The sequence below is a fragment of the Pelmatolapia mariae genome, linkage group LG7, assembly GCF_036321145.2.
Source record: "Pelmatolapia mariae isolate MD_Pm_ZW linkage group LG7, Pm_UMD_F_2, whole genome shotgun sequence".
Taxonomy (NCBI): domain Eukaryota; kingdom Metazoa; phylum Chordata; class Actinopteri; order Cichliformes; family Cichlidae; genus Pelmatolapia; species Pelmatolapia mariae.
The window spans coordinates 44863175-44886603 of NC_086233.1; the positions used below are offsets into that span (position 1 = coordinate 44863175).

General features: G+C 40.3%; 1 long non-coding RNA gene across 1 annotated transcript; it reads right to left on the bottom strand.

Moving 5' to 3' along the window:
- Nucleotides 1-20958: 20958 nt before the first annotated feature.
- On the bottom strand, nucleotides 20959-22116 carry LOC134631184 (uncharacterized). The gene is made up of 3 exons (XR_010094375.1): nucleotides 21895-22116; nucleotides 21668-21789; nucleotides 20959-21508 (listed from the first exon to the last, which is right to left on the bottom strand). It is a non-coding gene; the product is annotated as an uncharacterized LOC134631184 (long non-coding RNA).
- Between the last annotated feature and the right edge of the window lie 1313 nt (nucleotides 22117-23429).

Consider the following 23429-nt stretch of genomic DNA (forward strand, 5'->3'; position numbering starts at 1 on the left):
TATTGTAGTTTCAAGGTTTTTACTGTATGAGTAGTCTATCAAATTAAGTAATCTACGTGTATTTGTTGATGAGTGCCTACCTTTTATGAAACCAGTTTGGTCAGGATGAATTAAGAGGGGGGTTATTTTCTCTAGTCTCTTCGAGAGAGCTTTGCAGATTATTTTAAGGTCTACATTTATAAGGGATATTGGACGATAGCTTGAGGGATATACAGGGTCTTTGCCTGGTTTTAGCAGGAGATTAATGTTTGCAGAATTCATATTTGATGGGAGTCTGCCATTTTCTTTGATTTCCAACAGCGTTCTGTAAAAAATTGGGGCTAAAATCGTCCAGAATTCTTTGTAGAATTCTGCAGGAAAGCCGTCTGGACCTGGAGCCTTATTATTGGGCATACTTATCAGGGCTTCCTGGAGTTCACCTGGTGTCAGTGGCGAATCCAATGCCATTGCTTGAGAGTCTAATAATTTTGGGAGAGTTATGTTGTCTAAAAACTGATCAATTTCCTTTTTAGATGGGTTTATTTGTGGTGAATGCAACGTTTTATAGAAATCCCTGAAGATGTTGTTTATTTGTTTCGGGTCATATACTGTATTCCCAGATGAGTCTTGAACAGCACATAGAGTTGTTTTTTCTTTATTTATTTTTAGCTGGTTTGCTAGAAATTGACCGGATTTATTACCATGTTCATAATTTTGTAAGCGTAGTCTTTGTACTAAGAATTTTGTTTTTTTATCAATTATCTCATTTAATTCTAGTTTTGTTTTGCGTATTTTGTTCAATGTTTCCTGATCTTGGTCGGACGCATAGGCTTCTTTTAGTGATTTGATGGTTTTTTCTAATTCCTGGATATTTTTGTTTTCTTTTTTCTTTTTATGTGATGAGAAAGAAATTATTTTACCTCTCATCACAGCTTTCCCTGCTTCCCATAGAACAGAAGCTGATGTTCCGGGAGTGTCATTAAAGTCTAAATATGAAGTCCACTCTTTTTTAAAATATTTAATAAAGTCTTCATCTTTAAGCAGTGATGTATTAAATCTCCAGTTTTTACTAGGCGTAGTATTATTCTTGTGCATTAGTGTTAAAGATACAGGAGCATGATCGCTGACAGCTATAGGGTGAATCTCAGTGTCTGAAATGTCCCTCAGCAGTGAGCTGCTGACCAAAAAATAATCCAGACGAGAGTAGGAGTGATGGACATGTGAGAAAAAAGTATATTCCTTACTGGTGCGGTGAAGGGAGCGCCATGCATCGCAAAGACCAAAGTCGCTCATATACTGTTTGATTATATTTATGGACTGCCAATTACGCTGAGTTCCTGCTGTATTGAGCCTATCCATTTCTTCATTTAGTCCAAGGTTGAGGTCGCCTCCAAGAACAAGTGTGCCATCTAAGTGTTCGGAGAGTGCACTGAAAAAACCGTGAAAGAATGAGGGATCATCAACATTTGGACCATATACACTTACAATACATAGCTTTTTATCAAGTATAGATAGTTTAATGATTAAGAATCTGCCCTCTGGATCTATAACTGTATCGAGTACTGTGAAATTAATCTTTTTATGGATTAAAATTGCTACTCCCCTTTGTCTAGAATTATAACAAGCTGAGAACACATTAGGAAACTCAGGTGTTTTAAGTTCATTCGAATCTCTAAGAGGTCTGTGGGTCTCTTGTAAAAGGACAACATCTGCCTGTAGTTTTTTGAGTTGGTTAAATATTTTTAACCTCTTTTCTCTGGAGCCAGCTCCATTTACATTCCATGTAACGAATCTTAGTGCACCCATAGATGTCTGTGTATAACTAGGGGTGTGCGCTGTGTGTGTCGCTTAGACAGGTGGAGAGAATACATCACTTGTTCGTAAATAAAAAGAGGGGGAGAGAGAAAAAATGTGTGGTGAGATGCTCCCTGAGTCTGACTATGTGTGTGCATATTTACTAATATGAGTACGCTTGGTTTAAGTGTGTGTATCCTATACGACTGTGTGCGCTGTCTGATGTAAATGTGCTGCCGTTGAGCGCATGGCTGTGCGTGATCGTGCTGTGCGTATGTGTCCAAATAAAGGATGTTGTTTGTGGATGAGTGTGGAAGCAGGTGATCGAAGCAGTGAAAGAAAGAAAAAAGAAAGAAAGAAACCAAGGACAAGGGTGAGCAGCATAAAAACAAGAGGGGGAAAAAAGAGAACAAAAAACGAGAAGAAAAAAAAAAAATCCGGAAACATTCCGATCAAACCATTGACGGAGAGTGACGGTGTTAATTCTGCTATGAAATCACACCTAAGATGTGATTTGATACTAGTAAGTTAAACAGATGTTAATGCAAGTTAGTGTGAGTGGGTGGGGAAAGGGTGTAGCGGATTCTTATCTGGTGTGAAGTTAATACAGCCACGGAGTGATGTCGGGGTCGCGGTGGAGCTGTCCGTCCACGTACAGCCGGTCCACAGCGATGACAGCGCGGGAGCCCTTCTGGATAAAGCTGCGTCGGATTGGGAAGAGGACCCTGCGTCGTTCCAGGATCTCTTTGGGGAACTGGTCGTTCACGCTGAAGTCCGTTCCTTTTAATTCCCTGCCGCGGCTTTTCACCTGTTCCTTTTGTTTGTAGTGACCGAATTTGGCCACGATAGGACGTGGTCTCCCGGCCGCAGCCCGAATGGGGCCGAGGCGATGCACCCTATCAAAGACGATGTTCTTCACCGTGTCCTCGGGCAGCTTCAGGTGGGTTTTGATGAAGCTTTTTACCGTGGTCTCCGCGTCCTCTCCAGCAGCTTCTGGAATACCAGAAAATACCAGATTATCACGCATGCTACGAGCTTGTAGATCAATAACTGTTTCTTTTATTTTTTTATTTTCTCTATTTAGCTGAGTAACACTGTCTGTGAGACATTTCACCGACTCCCTTAGCGTGGCATTTTCAGCAGCGAGCGTTTCCACCTGCTGCTGGCTGAACTCCAGGGACTCTCGCAAGGATTTAAATTCCCGGTGAAGAATCTCCACCAAGGACAGCCTTGCATCGAAACTGGACAGTCGTTGGTCGATTGACTCCAGTATGTCGACAATATCTTTGCCGGCTGGCGATGTTGTGCCGGGGGAATCTGCTGGGCGAAGTCTTTTCGACGACGGCATGTCAGGTTTGGCCGGGGAAGCTGCACTCTGAGCCTTCTTCATCACGAGATCCTGGAAGTACTGATCAATGTAATCTTGGAGAGCCTCTAAACTCTCCCCGTTGTTCTCCAGGGTGTTGGAGATGATTTAGACAAATGTTGTTAGTTATAAGACAATTGATAAGTGTATTTGGTTATACTGAAGCTTAAAGGAATTTATTCAAATCTAAACTACCATTCGCTTTAATTTTCCGCCAAAATCTCCGGCGTCTGACGTCAGTTACAACATGAGTCGCTTACCTTGTCCGTCACTTCCGTCACTTACCTCTCCACTTCTCTGCTCGGCATCCCCCCCCTCTGTCCCCTTCTGGCTGCCTCTGCCTCAATTTTATCTCACAACTTAGACATTCACATTACTCACACTCTCATAACACATACATATAGGATCTTGGGGGTGGGCTCACAACACGGACTCCAAATTACCATCAGGGTGTACACCTCACCCCTGGCGTCGTTGCCCACCTCTCAATTTTAAATACACGTAGACATTGAGGGCTATCAGGAGGGGCTATGCGCTTACCTGCTGCTCTCTGGCAGGTAGCTCCATGCCCTCCTGGGTTTTAATTGCACCTTAGAATACATATACATCAACACTACATATGAGCGGGTAGAGGGAGGTTTGGAGTCTTCTCACACCCCCGGTCTCTGCGGCCTGCTGGAGCGGGGGGGCTAGGAGGAGGAGTTGGCCGTCCGACTGGGGTCTGGTGTGTGGGGCCTCCCTGCTGCTGCGGAGTCGGGGCAGTCTGCTTCTCCCCACTGCAGGGAAAAGGGTAACACCACCTGGGTCTGGGTGCAGTTTCCCCCTCCAGGGGCAAGGGTACCTAGACCCGGTTCTTAGAGTACGCTTGGGGAGTGTGATTGTGTGTACAGCGTCTCTTTATGTCTGTCTCCACGTTGGTTGAGTGTGGAGTAATTGCCTATGAGAGCATGAGGGTGGGAATGGATGTTTGTATTTGAGTGTGCCTGTATGTCTGTGTCTATATGTCAGGTTGGGTATCAGACGCCACCTCTCTGGGGACATCTCAGGCCCTCCAAGGTTTGGAGGCCTATCTCCCCCCACCACTTCCCCTGCCGGTGGCAGACGCCCTCAGACATCGATGCGTTGGTGGTTCTTTGTGTCCGGGGGTGGGCGTCCGGGTACACACCGGCTCACTCCTTGGTGGCTGCTTATCGGGGCCTGGAACCTGGGGCTCGCTCGGGCCACTTCGGGGGTGGGGTGCCCTCGGCCTCTCGGCCTGGGGCTCGGTCACTCAGGCACAGCTGGCTGCCGGCGGAGCTCACGGGCACGTCACTGCAACCCCCCCTGGCTTCTGCTCCGCGGCTGCTGAGTGATCCCTCATCTGGGACTCTCCTCAGCTCTTTCTGGGACAGTGGCGCGGCTGCCCCTCTGTTGGTCTTCCTTGGTCTCTTGTGTTCTGGGGGCCTCTGGATGTCTGGAGTTTTGATCTCCTCCATACCTGCTTCATGCCCTGGAGGATGGGACTGTGGCCCCCCACACCCTCTAGCAGATCATTACATTAAGGAACCTTTTAAATACAAGCGCGCTCATGCTCACAGGTGTACACACAGGTGATCACACACACAAACTACACCCTTTTTGGCTCCTACCTCAAAGCACACTGTGCGCTGTCGATCTTACGTGCTGCACAATAATGTTTAATATTAAGTATGTAGTGTTATATTCCCATATATCATTGTGATGTTGTTTATTCTATTACTCTCGTTTTCTTCTGCTTGTTTTCTTTTTTCTTTCTCAACAGGTGATCCAGGTGATCGATATATGTATTTTTTGTCTGCTTATTTTGTTGGTTTTTGTTTTTTGCCCTTTATCCCCGTCCCTCTTCTCCGCTGTTTTTTTTTGTTTTGTTTTTTCCCCCCTCTTTCTTTCTCCCTTTTCTTTTCCCCTGTCCCGTATCTAGCAAGTAAAAAAAAAATAAATAAATAAAATAAACAATAAAAGGTAAATCAAATGGACCATTACGGCAAGGCTGGGATGGTCCATTTGGTAAAGTAAATCCGTTGGGCATCTTTCTTCGCCTTTAGACAATAATTCTGATGGCAAAAGAACCAAACGGGACAGGTTTAAAAAAAAAAAAAAAGAAAAACCGACCTCTGACCTTTGCCAAGTGGGGAGATACAGGCTGCACCATGCTGTCAGAAAATAGCACCTGGCAAGTTACACTGAAATGCTTCCTTGAGTGCATTTGTCAGTTATAGCAGAGATATTATCATTTTTGTTATTGCAGGAAAGCTAACTGTGAGACACCAATTAACTTCCTCTTTCATAAAGTGGAAACCACTTCTGCATCACATCTGCACCTTGCTCTTTAAAACGCAAGCTTCAGAAAACTAATTAGCAGATGTTTATAGTTTTACACACACTGAAATCCCATTAGTTAGTTATTTTATGTTTTTAACACAAACACTTAATCATTCAGTCGTCAATATATAAAGATGGAGACAGTAATTACAATGAAGATTTATAATCCACTCAGAATAAAATCTATAGCCTCCATTTTTCTAACTGGAAAGTAAGTTGTCAGACTGTCAGTCAGTTCTTCTTATACATTAGAATATGTTACTGTATAATCACTGTTTAAAGTTAAACACATCTGTATGAAGTTTTCAGCACATAACGCACTAATCAATAATCACCCATTTGTCCTGTTGTAATTTGTCACACTGATCGAAAAAATGTTTCCTAAAGTTGGATCTTGGAGATGATGTTAATAGTTGTTCACAGATTGACATTTAGTCACATAATAATGTCAAGCATTCTGTGAGGTACAATGTCTGAAATTGAAATTCTAAACCCTAACATATTTGGAACCAAATACTCTTGTGAATAGCCGTGTGAAGTAGGCAGGGATAGACCCAAATGAAGGCTTATTTGGGTCAAAAGGAACTAAACTAAACAATAAAAAAACCAAACTGATAAATGTATGACCTAAGCCAGTGTGTGGAACACATGGTGGGGAATAGGGGCGATCACAACAATGGACAGAGGTAAACAGAGGATTTAAATACACATACTCTAAATCAGGGGTCGGCAACCCTGGGCACGCGTTGCCGAGTTAACTGATGAAGGGTTAACTGATGGCACAACCATAGCTGGACTGGCCATCGGGCATTTGCTCGGTGGGCCAATGGTGATTTTTCGGTTTATGGGCCGATGATTTTTTTTTTTTGTAACGGTATAAACAATGAAAGGTGGTGGATTGGCCAGATGCTGGCTGGTGTGTAAAAATAACTCAGTTGTTTGGTGGTGGCTATGGCAGAGCTTCCACAGATTCAGTAACATTATCAAGTGGTGGAGGCCAGCAGGTGGATGAGGGAAAGGGGAAACAAGAGGAGAGACCCGAGGCGGCCGCCGTTCTGAGTGTCAGGTGAACTGAACTTCAGGTAAGAAGTTATGACCTGCAGTCTGTCTGGGTCAGATATAAACCAAGTTCAGGTGTAGTTTATTTTCGTTGTGCTGACTTTTTACAATCAGTTACAATAACTCATACTGCGTACTAGCTAGCATGACGGAGTTTCTATACACCTGGGTGGGTGCTATGATGTTACTGATAATGAACTTTATTTTATTCATAAGGTTAGTTAGTAGAGTTGCCAACCGTCCTGTAAAAAGACGGAATCGTCTTGTATTCAGAGAAAATATTATGTGTTTCGTATTGAGCTGAGAAGGAACGCAGTTTGTCCCGGACTTCAGCTAGAATGGAAAAAGACACAAAGCTGGAGTTATTCTGCATCTTTACGCTGTCAGCTGCCTCTTCTTCTCTCATTCTCTCCCCCTCTTTCTCCTGTTTCTACTTCAATCATGAAACCGATCAATGATCAGCTGATCAGCTTTTCTCTCTTGTTTGTTTATCACCCACTTTGCGCCAGAAAAAGGAAACCGGCGGATGTCGCGCTAAACAACAGCAGCACGTTTAAGCTTGATCAGCTGTTGTTAGAATTTATTTAATATTAATTTCTAGTATCAGCTGATGTTTGCTAGAGCCACAGCTGTAAAAGCTGCTGGTCATGATATCGGTTTGGATATGTGGTGAGAGGGAAACATGAAGATGAAACCAGGAGATGTCCTTACTGAATCATCAGAGCTGAACAGGTGATGGAGAAACAGGTTTACCTTTTAGGTGACATGAATGAGTTGAAGGGAAGTTATGAACTGTTTCTGAGAGACAAATAACACCAGGATCCTTTTTCTAAGTAGCTGACAGCTGGTAACTGTGCAGGGGCGGGTCTAGCAAAGTTTACCAGGGGCCAGGTTGGGCATTAACAGGGAGAAGGGGGCACAAAGAAATGCTTTTCTTTCATATTCTCATTTAAAATGTCTGGCTTTTATTAAATAATTATCTGAATCTTACAAACAAAGTTTTTATCTGACGTAAAATGTATAGAAATCATACATATACCAACAAGACAGCGTACATCACTGTCACAACAGCGTTTGTTTTCATTCAAAGGCTTTATGGCTTTAATACCTGGTGGGCTGGTCTCTAGTGTTGAGATTCTAGTTATTATTTTCACATGCAAGTAAATTTAAAGGGATAAATAAGGAACTAGTTCCAACTAGGCCCAACTCTGAGTACAGTCTATGCCAAAAAGTGCTGACAGGAAACGACATGCTTTTGCAGAAGCATGGTAACTGCAGCAGAAAATGAAACCAACTAGGCTGTTTGATCGAAACTTAAAGTGTGGTGTGACGTAGAGAGCAAGTATATAAATAACCTGGCTTCCTGTTACTGCTTGAGACTGGCTGCTGTGAGCAGGCGTTTCTGTGTATGTTCAGTCTCTATATCCCGGGATATGTAAAATTAAATATCATTGTTTGAGTTTGACCACTTTGAGCCCTGTGTCTTTCTTGGCCGTTCAAGAATACAAAGAACTGGGATTTAATACTAGTCAAAATGCTGATTTTTTTTGTCCCAGTCCAGCCCTGGGCACGACACGCAGTACATTAATCTGAGAAGGTGCATTAAAAAATAAATGGCCGGGCCAGCGGTGCACATCGCAAATAGCTCGCATAGACACATTAGTTGTGCCTCTTCTTAATGACGGTATCTTAGCTAACAACCCCAACTACCAGATTCAACTTATAATTGGCTAAAAATAACTTAGCCTACTCGTGAGAGGGACATTGTTAGCTTTCCACATTCCGACACTTCAAATGCTTCAGGAGCTTTCCGCTCAGCACAGCATCAGCACCACGGAAATACACGGATACATCCGTAGACTCGAGACAGAATTCACAATGCGTTTTTGGGACTTTCATGTGTATGGACCAATGTTTTATTTTCTAATCAAACCAGAATGCTTTAATGAGCAGCTAGATTTGTCTCACATTAACTGGCTGAGTTAATGCCAGTTAATGCAACATCGAAGCAGCTGGAATCCACAGCTGTGTGTGTTCATGGAGCTTGCATTTTCGCCTGCTGGACATCACTACCTGACAAGTTTAACTGTCTTTAGAACACTGCAGAGGCCTATTTGACAGTATTTGGCTCTACATATCTGTGTGAGCAGATTTTGCCTCACATGAGTGTCCTCAGGTAGGCGTCTGAATGCTGTACACTCAGAGACCTGTGTCTCTGAGTGCGAGACCAGAGATCACATTAACATGTGTATCTCTGTATTAACAAACATGCCATATTGGCTCAATTTATTTTTTTTATCATTGTTGTGAGGAGACCATATATAGCATTTGCATTTTCTGTTGGACAGTTCATTTGCTGTTATTGACAGTGATGGGAATAACGGCGTTACAAGTAACGGCGTTACTAACGGCGATACTTTTTTCAGTAACGAGTAATCTAACTAATTACTATTCCTATCGTTACAACGCCGTTACAGTTACTAACAAGGAAACGTGGTCCGTTACTATTTTTCAACAAACAGACGGTTGAAGCTGTGTTCAGCTTACCGCATCTTATATCAGTTGCATGGAAGTAGCTGACTATGTAAGTAATCTGGACGCTACAGCTTTAAGCAGCTGCGCGCTCCCGCGGACGGTAATCACGATCACTGCACAACACCTGGAGCTAAGGGTGCCACCAAAGATAACTGTGTTGAAAAGCTTTGAGTAATGAACCGTTATGCAGTACTTTAATGCTTCAGAAAGCTTAATTTGGCCATCACTAGGAAGTGATACTCTCCCGCAGAGAGCATGGACACTAAGTGACAAGACCACGCAAAAGAGTGCTCGTGTAAATCACCCTTTTGCTATTTTTATCCTGACTCAACAGGTCTGTTTAGCAAGTAATTAGGTCAGATTGATTTTAGCGAACAGAATTCAGCTTTGAGATCAGAACTAACTGTGACAGCATGAATCAGCTGGAGCGCTGTTGGACTCATTCAGAGAATTTAATTGCGCAAGTGGGAATGAATGCCTGTCCCAGTGAAATTAAATTTTAGTGATGATGTTGTTACGGCCCTGGGCCTTGGAGGAAGTGAGACTGCCCTTTTGTTTATGCAAATCTAAGTGTGCTAGGACTCGTGGATGACTGGCTGCTGGGAGTCCTGTGCCAGCCTTCTTTTATGCAGATCAAAGTGTGCCAGACCTCACAGACGATTGGCTGCCTGGAGATCCCATGACACTCCAAGACCAATTGACTGGCTGATTGTGTGCACCTGGGAGTATAAAAAGGCTGAAGACTCTTTACACTGTGGGGAACTGCAGCTCTGATGTGAACATGCAGTGTCCTCATTGTCTGCCTAGCATTTGAACTCTGTTTGTAAACTCTGATATACAGCTGACCTTAGTTTCATAAGAGTCTTGTGTTTGCTGGCTCACCTTAGTTAACCCTTAGTTTTTATTCTTGCCTGTTCTTGTCATTGTGTATTAATTATTTGCCCGGTGGTCTGTTGAACAGCCCCGTCGGTTTTCAGTTTAACGTTTGCAATAAAACCCCTTATTTACTCTGATTTCGTGAGAGGGCTTGTGTATGTTTCCCCCCCACCTGTCGCCTAGCAGAGGGGGTCGTAACAATGTTTTCTCTCATGTGCCATTTTTAATCAATATATAATTCCGTGCTCAAGTCATTATTAACAGATTCCAATGGAATCAGCAGCAACCCTGCTTCCTAAGAGAACAGCCTGCTGCGACCATAAGTTAGCAGTAATTTAAAAGGTGCCGCAAACATGCAATGATACAAAAGTGTAATTTTAAAGAATGTCGAAGAATAGTATGGACACACATAAAAAGGCTATAAGTAGAAGACTTTTAGACTCCAGAAGCAACAAAATTTTGACTCTAATGGGGTCTCGAAAAACAGTTAACCAAAGATATTTTCGAAACTACAAGAAAGCAGTAATTATTACTGACAGTTAAATGGATGCATTAAGAGCTGCTTTTTTCTGCCTCTTGTGCCTGTCACAAATTTTCTGTTAATAATTTGTTGTTGCAATTTACAATAAATCCAGTGTTTTTGCCTGATGTTACAACTTGATCAACATTAAAAAAGTTAGTTAGTTAACAGTTAGCAGCAATAAAAAACAGCTGATCAGAACATCAACGCTATAAACATCCCTGACATTTTTTCTGTTCTCTAGCCATTAACTATCACTTTGTCCGGAAAGTTGGTCAGAAATACTTTGTGTCCAACAAGGACAGAGGCTCTTTCTTCAGGGCTGTCGAATTCTGCTCTCAACAACACATAGAGTTGGCTTTGCCCCAGAACGAGGAAGAAAACAATGCATTGACTCAAGTGTTTGGCGATGATTACAAGGCAGCTTGGATCAGTGTCAACAACAAAAAGGCAGAGGGGAAATTTGAGGTGGATATGAAAAACCAACATCTCATCTTTACCAAGAGGGGAGAAGGACAGTCAGACAAATCCATCCAAGATACAGGCTGCACCATGCTGTCAGAAAACGGCATCTGGTGAGTTACACGAGAATGCTTCCTGAACGCTTACATCATTTGTCAGTTATAGAAAAATCCTGGTTCCTTGCAAATCTTGCTTTTGGCTATTTCCCCCCACTATCACGTTTATGTCAACATTTTTATTGCATTTTTATTTCTTATATTACATGTAGAGAAATGTTCTTATTTATTCCAATGGAAGAAAAAAATCTAAGCTTGGAGTTGTTTATGAATTATGGGTAAAGCATTGGGGCTGCATTTTGTAGAAGAAAGAAAACTTTGTAATATTAAAAATGAGACCAACGATTCTCATTTGACCAGCTGGAGTGAAACTCCCACTGGCAATGAGTTTATGAATGCATCGTAATAGAAATAACTATTATCTAACAGACCTAAGTTTAAGTCAGTTATTCTGATGCTTGACTGATGTATTGTCAATAAGTCATCTAAGCTAACTCTTCATGGTTTCAAATAAATGCTTTTTCATCACTATTGTGCTTTCTGCTATATGTCAGTGTCTTTATGTTGGACAAAAGCCTTTTTCTGTCTCCATCTTCATAATTCTATAAATATAATAATAAATGTATAAAGAATTAAACATTGAACTGCAATAGAAACAAATTTTGTCAGTGTGGCATTCTAATCATGAACTGGTGAAAGTAGATATTAAAGTATTATTCACATGGTTATTATGCAGTCCCAGACAATGCCATTTGAAGATATCGTTTAATTTTTTCCAAAGGTTGCTTTGAATACTTATGTAGTGTTTTGCTATAAAAACATCATATATTGTGCATTTCTACATAAAAGCCTTTTCAGCTGGTTGGTGTTTGCTCTTTGCAAATGCAATACTGCAGTTGTGGTTGAAAAACTGGAAAGAAATATTAAAATGATTAGGAATAAAATTGAGGTGTTATGATAACTTCATAATATCAGAGATGAGGAAAGAGGTTGTAAAATCTTTATATAAATATCCAGGTATGTGCTGTTATATTTGTTGTTTAAAATGGCCCCTACACACACACAGACACACCTACACGCACGCACGCACGCACACACACACACACACACACACACACACACACACACACACACACACACCTACACGCACAGACACACACACACACACATACACACCTCGCAGTTCCCATATGAGACCTTGCAGCTGTTGTTTACATGGAGGTCTGCCTAATACCTCAGCTATTTTTCTGTGGAATGAGCAAAAAGGAGGTACACCCAACATAGCAATGCTTATTTCTGGAGTCTTTTAAGCACATCCCTAATGCTTCCATTGGAGTTAAGAGGACAAGTAGCAGCCATATGCTGCTAATTAAATGTACCTGATTAGATATTTTGAATCATTCCTTTCTGTTAACAGAAGAGTAGGCCAAAATTCCTCTACAATTATGAGAGAGCCTGATGAAATCATACAGATGATGCTTTGTTCAAATTATTGCTGCTAAAGGTGATTCTGCAGTCTGATTCACAGTATTCATAGTTTTTCACTAAGAAGTGAACCTACTGAAATATTTACATTGCACACCACCTCTGCAACATCTCAGTGTAATATTTTAAACATTAAACTGCTGCTAAATTTCTTTAAATATGTGTTTCAAACAACTCAGCGTCAACTGATTTATTAATCTTAAATGTTGAACTTTGCCTTTTTAAGTCTGTCAATTTTAAGACAGCTTTAAAACAATAGTGCACTCATGTCTTAATCTTATAGCGATGATTGTGTGCTCAAAATGAGCACAATTCTTTTTGAAATTGAGTTTTGTACAGGGAGTAGCCTTTTACTGTATGTTAAGTGGCAGAAACTGTTTCTGCCTTATAAAGTCAAACGTTATCATTTCTGCATTCATCCATAACTACATCAAATCCGTATTCTCATGTTTAGATTCATAGAGTCTTTAAGGTATCACAATACAGTGGCCTTTTTTTGGTTTGAAAGGAGGGAGGTTAATGGACAATCCCTAATGAGACGTTCCAGCTGCTTACTGTGGACTGAATCCCTCCCACATTACTTCTAGCAAATATCTCAGTTCTTTTTCTGTGGAAGCAGCAAAGAAGCAGTACGCCCAGCACATCACTTCTCGTAGGTGGGGTGAGTTCTCTCCTGTTTATCTCTGTATTGTACTAAATTTTGTGCTACCAAATGGTTTTAACTCTTGAAAACACTTTAAAACAACAAAGATAAAGAAGTACAACATGCTAGCTAGAAAAAATTAATTAAATTTGGCAATTTGTGCATAAAGAATGTCTATAATTAGAATATTTCTCATTCTACCATTTGAGGGTTAGGGCTACATGGCTTTTATATGGAAAACTTAATACTATATTTAACCAAAATTTCAGTTCTTAACTATGAAGATGAGACTGTTTCTCTTATTCTCCGTCATCTGCCTGATGGCCACTGTCAGCTTCAGTCAGCCTCCTGGTCCTCCTGGTCAAAAAGGTGAAAAGGAGATCCAGGATATCCTGGGTTTCCTGGGATGATAGGACCACCTGGACAAGATGGTCGTCCTGGATTACCGGGGATTAAAGGTCAAAATAACCAATGTTATTACTTCATTCCACCAGTATTTTAAAGGATATAATTTCCAACTAAATTTAGGTCATTTATTTTTTATCTAGACAGACAAACATATTTGATTTGAAGCCACAAGCACCTTTAGCTGGTTCACTACCTGTTTATCTGTTCTGCAGGGGAGCGAGGATTTCCTGGGATACCTGGATATCCTGGAGTGATGGAACATGCTGTAAAGTTTACACTTAAACACCTTTTTTGCAATGATTGCTTTAGATCATATACACCTCAGTTATCTGGCATGTTTTCTAAAGATAAAGGCTATGTGCCTTGAAACCTGTGAATGTGCCTTGAAACCTATGAATATGGTGACACAATTAGGCAGGCACAGGATTAGAAATAAGTCTCTACTGTATTCATAGTCTGTAAAGTCACTAGGGAAGCTTGATTGTAGAGCTCTGTCGTTCTCTCTGTAACATTTATAGTCACACAAATTTCTCACAAGGCCTCAGTTGTTTTGGTTGGTTACGTTTACTCAAAGCTGGAGTATATAAAACAATTTACGCCTGCACACATTTTGTATTTTCTCATATTATCTCCTGATGGGTTGATCATAAGTGCCCACAACATAATTCACATGGGGGTAATTTGATCACTGTCTAAATGTAGATGCTGGTTAGCAGCAAGTCAACGATAATGGATGAGCTACAAATGGTAACCACTTGTTTTTTCCATATTTCTCTCTTGACTGACCAAAACGTCCTGAAACAGTTTAAAGAACCCAGTAAGCTTAACAGAGTGATTATCTAATCATTTCAGACATCAGAAGAACAACAGCAATTCCTTCCATGTCATAAATAAATCTATATCTTGAAAGTTTGGAAAAGAAAATCTATCAGTGGTTAAAAGTGAGGCATAAAATGAAGAAACTTTAAATGTCCATTTGTAGGTACAGCACAGCTGTAAGTGTGGCCTCTGTGGAAAGGTCACTAACTTGATCTGTTTGATCCAGCTGCTACTGAGACGAGCTGCCCAGACCTCAGAGCCTTGAAGGACAGACTTGCCAAGCTAGAGCTCGGTAAGTGTCACAATCATGTGTTTTTAATTCAAATTCAAGCACACCTCAGTTACAAAGAACTGTTTTTGTCAAATACACAGGACATCTGAATAATAGAACTTTAAGTCCAATTTTCAGACATGATTGATAAGTCATCATATTCAGTTTTCAGAGTGCTGCAGAAATTTCTGTGTCACAGTTTTCCATGTGTCTACAACATTAGATTGATTTTAAATAAAAAGTTTAAAGAGTAACAGTTTGCTTTATTATATTTTTGTGTTCTCTAGCCATTAACTATCATTTTGTCCGGAAAGTTGGTCAGAAATACTTTGTGTCCAACACGGAGAGAGGCTCTTTCTCCAGGGCTGTCGAATTCTGCTCCCAACAACACTTAGAGTTGGCTTTGCCCCAGAACGAGGAGGAGAACAACGCACTGACTCAACAACACGTTCTCACTCCCAACTCGTCAAATGTGTGACACATGGTCAGGCTCCCTCTGCTTCACTTATCGACGCGCCGGGTACCCCCCTCGCGTCAAGAATTGACGTGCAGGGTCCTCTTTGAATACTATAGAGCTCCCTAAATGTTGTTTATTGACGACAAGAGATTGCCGAGATTTATATATTTCTGAAGTCACATTGTAGTGACGTATACAGAACACAATAAATTATATAATGTAAGCAACTACCTGAGAAACTGCAGATAAATTAATTATAGGCCATTACTTTTGTATCGTTTATTGCATTTATGGAGGGAGTGGTGTATGCTGGGTAATGGCACAGCTAGCGACTGGGTGACTTTATTCACCCGCTTCAGCTGTTATCAGTCCATCAGGTGTTATCAGCAGACATCAGTCCCATAGATATGGACCATCTCCACCTGCTAGATTGTTCAGAAGGTTGTTATCATCCATCCAGATGGAGGATCACTAACAGGAGCGTGGGAAGACTCCAGAATCCACTCTGGCTGGAATCCGGTGGATACAGCAGTGTTTACAGGTAAGGCCATTTAAACAGACAGCATTTATAGAATGACTATTAAAAGTCAGCGAGTGTCAATAATGTTAATGTGGTTATGTTAGTAATACACCGAGTGCTAATATAACAGCTTTAAGATGCATTTGTAGATATTATTACGTGTTTTACCGTCTTTATGGTGCTAGCTTAAAGTTACGGTGTAAACGTTAGCTTACATTGTAGTAAAGCTGTTACTGTTTAAACAATGTTAGGACAGAAATATTAGCTTCTGTCATGACTGATGAAGTTACTAGTTAATAAAGTTTCCAGTAAAGTGATTAATCGCAGCCACAGATTGACAGTAAATATCCCGATTAGCTTCAATGCATCTGTAATAAATATGTGCAAGTTTCACTGCTTCGTTTAACCCTTGTGCGTCCCTCAAAATTTACACCCTTTTATGTTCCTCAGTACCCAAAATGGTCCCCATCCAAAAGGTGATATAGCAATATCATATATGATTTTTTTTTCTTTTTTTTTCACATCAGATCTTTTAAACAACTTCAGACCTATCCACAGATATAGTTTTTCATAATTTTCTAAATATTTTTTAGGTTTTTATGGCTTTATTGTCATAAAAACCCCTGTTTTTTGAGGGGGAAAAAACCATAATATGCAATATTTTCAAAAAATTAGTTGCAAAATAGATTATTTGACATGAAGTTATTACAGCCTTGAATAGATCAATAATTGATAAGAACATTAATTTGGATGCATTATTATTTTTGGAACAATAACACTTTATTGCAAAAAACTAACTGAACTGATCTGAACAAACTCAGCAACAAACTAAACAAAGATGCAATTTACATTATTATACATAGCATGAACCACAAGATGGGTAGATTTTGCAGACAGGACATATCTTATATATATCTAACATTTGCAGCAGTTACGATAATAATGTGCTGTTTGCACGATGAGCACTGCTTCCTCTTTTTGGAACGCTGCTCTTTCTCAGCAAAAGCCTCCCCTAATTTGACTGTGCGCTTCGTGTTGTGCGTGCCCGCGTCTGTGCATTTCCTAGCGTCTGTGCAGAAATGACTAGTAAGACAAGGCTGCAAACTATTCTCACAGACTTCAAAGATGCACCTAAATAAAAAAAAAAAAGATCATCCTCTATCTTATTGTACAGACGATGATCTTTTTCTGTCTCTCCCTCCTGTTCTGATCCTGCGCTAATTGGAAACTGAACTGACCTGAACAAACTCAACAACAAACTGAACAAAGATGTAATTTACATGTTATAGCACGAACCTCTAGATGGATGGATTTTGAAGACAGGACATATCCTACCTTTTGCAGCAGTTACGATAATAATGCGCCGTTTGCACGATGAGCACAGCTTCCAAGCTCCCCTAAATTGACCGTGCGCTTCGTGTTGTGCGTGCGCGCGTCAGTGCATTTCGTGGCATCTGTGCAGAAATGACTAGTAAGACCAGGCTGCAAACTATTCTCACAGACTTCAAATGTGCACTTGAATCCAAAACGATCTCTCTCTGTCTCTCCCCCCGGCTCTGTTGACGTGCCACTGGCAGAGTAACGACTGCCCATCCCCCCTCTGCTCAGCAAACAGGTGGCTGTTTTTGCACCCCTCCCCCCTCTGCTCAACAAACACGTGGCTGCTTTTGCACCCCTCCCCTCGCTTGCTGAGAGCAAAAACAAGGCTCATGTGCAAAATGAAGCAGAATAACATTGACAGAGGTTCAGAGAAAGGGAAAAAAAAAACGGAGCAGGCTCCCGTTGTTCACTTCAAGGAGGCGGCTCTACCGGCCGTTTTGTTTGCGACCGACACACACACACACATACACAGTATATATATATTCTCAATCACATTCACACCACTCTCTTATATCAGTTCTACTACATCAAGACTATTTTATGGTGGTCAGCTGTTTTATTGCCATGCATTTTGCAAGGTAAGATAACCATGTCCTGCATACAGAACCACTGAAAATGTCTATGGTGGTGCTGTGCCTAATATTGTGCTCATTTGATCCAAAACCTATTTTTCCTTTATTTTGAAGGCAGAGGCTTAGATCCATTAGGTATTCACGAGAAAAGCATTATCACATGTCAGGATTACAGTATATTGAAAATATGTGATTATAATGGGAGTCAATGGGGCCCAAAATGGTAAGAGGGATATAGGAGGTAACACATATGTGAATCTCCTTTACTATACACCACACCGTAGAGGGGATCATTGAATTTTAAAAATAATCCTAAAATGCACATCTTGGCCAAGTTTCATGCAACTAGTCTTTAAAATGACTGATATATTGAGAATCAAAAATCCAAAGTTACCCAAAAGGGTCCCTTTTTTCACGTGGAACGCAGGACTGTATTATACTTATACTGACCCAGGGTCAGTGTAAAGTACAATCCTAGCTGTGTGAACAAAGCCTGGCTCCTTTAATCCTGCATGACAAACCTCAGGATGCAGGTTATTATTACTCTTTCCTGCTGGCACACCTGTCACAGCTGAGAGTCAGCTAGAAACTTACAGTGACGTGGACATCATGAAAAGACTGCCAGACTCTGTAATACTGTAAATGATCAGTGACTCAGGTTAACACTAAACCTTAAACAGTATCCCTGTGTCTCTGTGTGTGCTGAACATCTAGGATTTCATTCAGGCTGTGTGAGACTTTTCTCTGTTAAAAACTGGTTGAAGGCAACTCAGAAACATTTGAAGATTATAGCATTATGGCTACTGGTGGTGTGTAATACTCAGCTGTATTTTTGTTTCTAATTTATGTTTGTTGTTGTTTAACACAGATTTCAGAAGAGCAAAGATGCTTAATAGTTTAACTGGATTGGAAATCAAAGAAAATCCAGATTCTTCTTCCACAGAAGTTTCATTTGTCAGTGTGGGACTGGTGAGTCACCTGAAGAACTCATTTCATTCATTCTCCACGATGTTCATTTACAGAAATGTTTCACAGGAACTGATTTCTACCAAAGGGTGAATTAGTGTGTTTCCATAGATTATCTCTGTATGAATGTACTTCTTAAATGAAGGCAAGTGTTTGTCCTTTTTTGTTCCTCAGGTACAGTACGTGATATTAAGAGCAGGCGGTCATCACTGGGGGAAGACAAGAAGCAGATGTCCTTCCAAGAGGGAGCTGCAGTGAGGACACAGCCTGGTCACTGAGGTCAGAGGTCAGAATCTGAAACAGCTCAGGTTTACATTCTAGGGGTTATTAAAAAATCGAAATCTATTTATAAAGAAACCTTTAAATAATAGTTGGATAAATATAATAAGCTGATGTATGTCCATTTATTGACACATTTTCTTAAGTGCTTATCCAGTTCAGGATCACAGTGGAGCTGCAGCTGGATATGTTCAGTAAAGAAACCTTACAAAAGTTAACAATAAACCTTCATTTATGTACGCTGTTGTCCGCAGGATGAGAAAATCAAACTGGAAGACTGTGGAACATGTCACAGGAGGTGCTGAAAGGTTTCAATTATAGTTCCTGGTGAATCAAAGCAGAGCCATAACGGTTGCTGGACTGCATCGTGGCCTTACCCCTGAGAAGTCATCCTGTTAAAGGAAGATGTCTTTTGAGTGTCCAGTTGAATTAATTCTACTGGCTCTCATGGTCATTTGTGATTATGGACATATTTTTCATGTTCATCCAGCTATTTAGTAATATCTGTCAGCTATAAAATATAATATAAATATAAAAATATCTAAATATCTCCTGCCCGTTATATTTTAAACATGTAAGACCAGACGTCTGTTATTGTGTTACATTAGCATCCCTCACATATCAATGAGATGCTGTACAGTACAATCCTACTGACACATCAGAGGGATAACGACGGCTATTCAATATTGTTACACGACACATTCGAGCTGCATGATGCAGACAAAATGACTAAATCATCTTTTTTGTGGTTTATTGTCTTCAAACCAGCAGACAAAGCCGATGGCAGAAGATGTCGGAGAAGAACTTCAGGCCGTGTACTGAAAAGGTATTTTTTTCTTGTTATCAAAAGACATTTGGAGTGACAGCTTCTACAACTGGTTGTACTGAAGTAAAGCTTACAGTCTAAGAAGTCACAGTGCTGATATTCAACACAAAGAGAAAAGCTCACTTGTTGGAATTTATTTACAATCATAGGTTTTATAAATTCTGACTGTAAACAGCTTTTACAGCTTTGATATTGTTTGACACTCGATATCAGATGATGGGATTTAATTTAAAGGTTTCTTTGTCCAAATGAGCCATTTACACTGACCAGTGTCACTTTAACTGTAACACATTCATTATTTAGATCCAACAGTTCTAAGAGAAATAACTAAATGTAAAAAATGGCAGCACTCAGGCCAGGTTTAATTGATAGAGATATATGCATGCATTATGAAATTTATGTATCCCAGATAATTGTTATTCATCTAGTCCTGGCAGACCCACCCCTTCCTTCCAAGTTAACTGCAACCCAAAAGAACTAGTGGGGGTCATTACATACTCACAACCAGTGTGGGGTAGAAAGAGCAACCAAAAAGCTGTCAGCCTGCACAGCTACGGATGTGCTAGAAGCTATAAGATTTAGAAGCTCTGTCTGTTCACCACAAGTTCATAATTTTCTTACAAATAAAACTATAATGACAAACATGAACAGCTGTGCTTATTTCTGAGACATGATTTTTTGAATGTGTTCATATTTAGACAGTGTGCATTTGTATGCTGAAACTGTAATGGTGACCCTGAGCTGATGGTCAACAGAAGGCAAATATATATCAATATAAAACAATATGGAAGTAATGTCTTTACCCTGTGCAGCGTGTGGACGCTGTGCACACAATCACCTTATTCACTGTAGTAAACGTGCACCGCTAGCTCACGTGACTGACTGTCTCCATGGTTACATCGTATATTATTAGCTATGTAAACAGCTTCCAAAGATACCGCCATAGCTCTCTGCAGCTGTAACACTTTCACGCTTTGCAAATCATTTCACGTTTTTGATAGTTATGAAGACAGAATATGTTTTTAAAGTCATGCTAGGCTGTTGCTATGGTGGTTGCTGTGGACTAGGGTGGACCGCGCGTCCGATTCCTGTTATTAGCTGTCCTATTAACTCCTGCTTTGAAATACTGAACTTTAAATTTACCTAATAATTTACCTGATGAAAGATAATTTATACTGGCAGTGTGCAATGTGCTGTGAATGAATGCTGATGCAACTCACTGTGGGAAAGCTGTTAATAAAAATGAATCTGTGACACATGCAACATATTTACAAAGGAAGAGGACACAAAGGGAGGACACGCAGAGGCTGTGTTAAAGTCAGAAATCCAAATCTTTAGTCAAAAACAGGCGGTGGTTACAAACAGGAAGACAAGCAGTCCATCAAACAGTCTACAGGGTCAAACATACAGAGAATTCAAACAACAGTAAAAAATAACTGGACACTGAAAAACGTAAAGCAATGTGTGACACAATAAAAGGAAGCAGCGCAGTATATTCACTGAATTATCATCAATTACAAAAGAGAAAAACGACGATTTCTAAGGTTTGTTTTCTTAATTGCAGTTAGAGTGTGGCTGGTAAAGATGGAAACATACAGAATGTAAACTGTGTGAGTTTGGTGAACTTTGTTAGTAACAAATGAGGTAAAAACAAAACAAAACAGACAAAACACAGAAAGAGGCTCTCAGTATTCATTAATAATTAGAAAGCATCTAAACACTGGTCGTGGATTTTTACAGTCTTAGTTCCACTCGCTGTCATTATTATAATCATCGTGATCAATGGCGAGGTCCTGAGGTGGGCGGGGCTGTCTCTGGTGATGTCACCATGAAGGAACAGCGTCTGGCACATGTTGATGAAACATCCCAGCACACTGGTGTAGTTTCCTCTCCAGCTGTTTGACATTTGACACGTCAACATTAAGGGGAAGAAGAAGAAACAGTGTTAGGTCAGGTGACCACATGTTTTCTAAAATAACTGACAGGAAGTAACCAGGCCGTTAGAAATGGATATCATGTGTTTAGAGTTACTGTAGTTAGGTAACTCTACTTACCAAAAGCAGAAGCACACAGATGGCAGATCAGATGCTGAATGTTGCAGGAACATGCTCATGTGTGGTGGTCATTCATTGCTGCTCCGGCAGGTTAGACAGTCCAAGACTGATATCCTGCCCATCTGAGAGTTTGAAAACACACATGCAAAGATTTATTTTGTGTTACAGTCAAAGTTGGATGTTCGTTTTTGTCCTTTAAAAATGTTTGTGTATTTGAAAGCATTAACATTTAAGGATGACTCAGATCGTCTCTCTCTAAGAGTATCTCCTTTAAAGGGGAGACAAGTGTATCCACTGATCCACGTCACTTTACCTGGATGATGACTCCTCTCTCCCTCACTCAGAAACACTCCTAATATAACGAAGCAAATAAATAATATTGAAGATTTACTTACATCATTACAAAAACATCAAAAACATCTCCCTTTGATTCCATTCCTCCATTCCTGCTAAACATCAGGCAACAAATATCCCAGTAAATCACAAATCTCAGCTTTGTCTAACCTCTGCAGAGCCCCTCACTCAAGAAAAACATATCTGTAAGAATAAAACAAATATACATTTCATAACACTGCACTGGACAAACCTCGGTCAGTTAATTTCCTCTGTGCAATGCAGACGAGCATCAGTCAGCAAGTCAAGGTGGTGAGATGGACTGGTGCCCTTTGTGACTCTGCCAGTTCTTCTGAGGAAACACCACCGTCTCTCCACACCGTCACCATCTGTGAGCACAAACTGCTGCTCTGCCAGCATGTAGGAAATCACATATCACACACACAAGGGTGAAGAAACATTAGAGCTCGAGTTTGGATACTTTAGATCTAAACAGATCAAAGTAGCTCTTAGTTTCAGTTTCAGCAATCAGTGAACAGGCAAACAGTGATACCATACTGATTCTGTATGAATACAATATGGTATTTTCAATACAGGTGTCAAATTAATTTATTAAAACTAATAGGGATATATGTATATATATTTTTTTTTGATAAATTAGTTTGCTAAATTCTAAGAATATTTTTTTTGTTTAACAATTGCAACTGAAAGAAATTCAATATTGAACCAAAATATATTATCACATTCCGCATTCTCAAATACAAATTTCACAAAGTAAATTTTTGATTAAATGAAAAAATATGAATTACAAAAAATAATTGTATATTATTAAAATATTATGCAACAATGACCAAAATCAGAATCTTCATTACAGTATTGTGGACTTACTGCTTGGGTAATAGTGATAAACTCAGGGGAGATCATAATGACAGAAAACTGTAAACAACACTCTGAAGTCAAGCTTCTTTTCTTGTTTCTGTGACCTCAGCACGCTGACAGACCTGAAATTGCTAAAGATTTTAAAAAGTGATAATTATAGGGAAGAAACTACTTTTTCATCCGTTTAATCAAACATTTGATGCCTCAGCTGTCTCAGTCCTATAGCATTCTGCAACTACAACTAACCTGAGGAGGCTTGGATTTGGCTGCAGGTGCCCTTGTACATCCTTCTCAGCAGCACACATGTGGGTACCATTTAATCACACTTCTTCCTGAGCTTTGCTTCATTACAAGACTAAATGTGGCATCCCGTGTCACAGTCTTACCATACCCAATTGGAGAAGAAACATTTACACGCCTCCTGGTTTTGTTTTCTGATCCTGCAAAAAAAACTGAGGACAACAAAGCCCAGAGAACACGAGATACACAACATCCAACATTCAGACTCAGCCGCCTCCATAAATGAAGAGCACCACGTTGGTTCAGTTAT